We start from the raw sequence: 2,840 nt of genomic DNA, 5'->3' as shown, positions 1-2,840 counted from the left end.
ATGCCTGTAATCCCAGCTACTCAGAAGGCTGAGACAGGAGAATCACTTGAATGCGGGAGGCAGAGGTTGCAGTGAGCCAAGCTCGTGCCATTGCACTCCAGCCTGGGCAACAAGAGTGAAACTCTGACTCAAAAAAATATAAAATAAAAAAAAGAAAATGCTAAATGGTAAGAAAAACCAGCATAATAAAAATTTGTATGGTGTTGAAGGACAACGCATTTGAAGATAATATTTGAAGAAATCATATTAGAATTAAGTTCTTTTCTTACTTATTGGAGCTTGATACCTCTAAAAACTTCATCAATGGAATCACCTGTGGTGCTTTAAAAGAAAAAAAAAAAAATCCACATACCTCCACAGGTGCAAGTAAATCAGAATCTCATGTAATGAGACCCAGGCCTCACCATTTGTAAGCTTCCCTGGTGATTTGATTAAAAGACAAGCTTGAGTACCGGTGACATGGATCTCTAAGCATAACCTGCCTAAATAAATTCTCTAGAAGCAGTTTATAGAGAAATTCCACACGAACTCTGGAAGAGGATATGAATTTGGTGTATAGTATATCCTCACTTATCATCTTTGAAAGTCTCTTGGAAACTTCACCTTTAAGCAAAATTATGTATAGTGAAACCACTTATTCCTCATCAACATCATAACATCTTTGAACACAACAATGGTGTTGGATGACCTGCTGTATATTGTTTCCATAAAGTCGATGTTCAGGGAATTCCAAAATGAAGTAAGGACTTCCTGTATATAAAAAGATGGTTGTGATTCCACCTGGAGGACAGGGTTACTGGTCAGAAACTAAAGGAGGCTGCCTAGGTATAGAGGATTCAGTCATGAGGTTTATGCTAAACAAAGGATCCCAGAATACTCACCCATTCCAGTTAAAGGCATGATGAAGAAAGCAATATTCACATAGGAAATGTGGAAAGGAATAAAAGTCATCAAGCAACAACAATAATGTGACTAAGGGGCAGGATTTGCAGATGTAGAGATTTAATGTGGCTGCCCTTTCTTACCCACACAAGAAAAAGGATGGAACAGATCATGAGATTCGACTGTTCTGCTGCGCAGCCTCCACAAGGCACTTTGAATGTCCCTGTTTCTCAGGCAGTAGATGAGAGGGTTCAGCATGGGGGTGACCACAGTGTACATCCCTGATGCCACCACACCACTCCTGGGGGGTGGTGACACAGCTGAAGTCAGGTACATGCCAATGCCTGTTTCATAAAATAAGCAGACAACTGCCAGGTGAGAGCCACAGATGGAGAAGGCTTTAGACTTCCCATCTGACGATGAAATTCTTAGAATGGAGGGGAGAATGTTAGAGTAAGACAAAAGGATCCCTGAAATTGGAAGAAAACCAAACATAGCACTATTTAATATATGAATATGCTATTGATGACGCTGTCAGAACAGGCAAGGTTGAGAAGTGGAGATGGGTGAAAGACAAATTTGGAGATTTCCACATTCTTGAAGAGGGTGAATCTTAACACAATCCATCCGACAGGCTAAGGTAAAAGGACACCAAAACGAAGAAGACACCGAGGTGAGGATTCATGATGACTGGATAGTGCTGGGGGTGACAGATGGCCACAAATCAGTCATAGGCCATCAGAGTCAGGAGCGTGTCTTCTATACATGTGAAAAGGACCAAGAAAGACATCCGTGTCAGGCAGCCCGCCAAAGAGACGACTCTGCTATGCCACTGCATGTCCACAATCAACTTGGGAACCGTGGCCGAGGTGAAAGCGATGTCAGCCCAGCACAGGTTGGAGAGGAAGAAGCACATTGGTCTGTGGAAGTGGGAGTCAGAGCTGACAGCCAGGATGATGAACAGGTTCCTCAGCACCGTGACAAGGTACATGGACAGGGATAGCCCAGGGAGGACTGGCTGCAGTTCTGGATCCTCTGAGAGTCCCAGGAGGAGGAATTCTCAGACACCTGTGATATTCCGTGGCTCTGTGTGACTTGGACACCTTGAGAAGAAAAGAGGACTGGAAAAATAAAAGATAAAAACCAGCCCTTAATGCTGTGTGTGTATTTTGGATGCAAGCAATTCACAAGGAACATTTTCACACTTGAGGACCATACACCGTCAGCAATAGTTCTCAGCTGTGACAAACCCAAAAATCTCAGAATTACTGCATGATTTCCTTTTTTGCTATTCAACTCTTTCTGTAGATACTACTTTAGAGAAAATCCACTGAAGAATGTTAGAAGACCAAAACCTAATATATAAGAAATCTGTGATCTCAGTAAAATACGGCCTACTCTTTTCAGAAACAATAACATGCAATAAAAACATGCTTCTCTCTTTAAGAAAAAGATCTCAGTCTAATTGAAAGAAATTAAGAAGCAGTGAAATACCCTTTATTTTATTCTGACACCGTGCTACAAATTACTTTGATGTAGAATATTTAAAAGGACGACACAAGAGTTAGGACCGCATTATCTAAAAATGAAATCGAACCTTATAGCTCTTAATCAGAAGACCTTTTAGCATGCCAGTTACTTTTCATATTTATTGCCATCCTTAGGTTTTCTGACATCATTTCTTCATAAAAGACCATGCACAGTCAAATGTGGGAGCTGTGTCTGCAAATTAATTGAATATATAACTCTTGGCCAAGCGCCATGGCTCACACCTGTAATCCCAGCACTTTGGGAGGCCGAGGCTGATGGATCACCTGAGGTCAGGAGTTCAAGAGCAGCCTGGCCAACATGGTGAAACCCCGTCTCTAGTGAAAACAAAGAAAAAAACAATTAGCCGGGCGTGGTGGTGGGTAAACCTAGCTACTCGAGAGGCTGAAACAGGAGAATCCCTTAGAACC

At 41.9% G+C, this 2,840-nt stretch overlaps 1 pseudogene; it reads right to left on the bottom strand.

Annotated features, from left to right (window-relative positions):
- Positions 1-495: 495 nt before the first annotated feature.
- On the bottom strand, positions 496-2,561 carry LOC112131919 (olfactory receptor 7E24-like; annotated as a pseudogene).
- Between the last annotated feature and the right edge of the window lie 279 nt (positions 2,562-2,840).

The sequence above is a fragment of the Pongo abelii genome, chromosome 7, assembly GCF_028885655.2.
Source record: "Pongo abelii isolate AG06213 chromosome 7, NHGRI_mPonAbe1-v2.0_pri, whole genome shotgun sequence".
In the NCBI taxonomy this organism is placed as follows: Eukaryota; Metazoa; Chordata; class Mammalia; order Primates; family Hominidae; genus Pongo; species Pongo abelii.
Note: the sequence above shows the minus strand (reverse complement) of the source record. Positions and strands in the feature narration are given on the sequence as shown.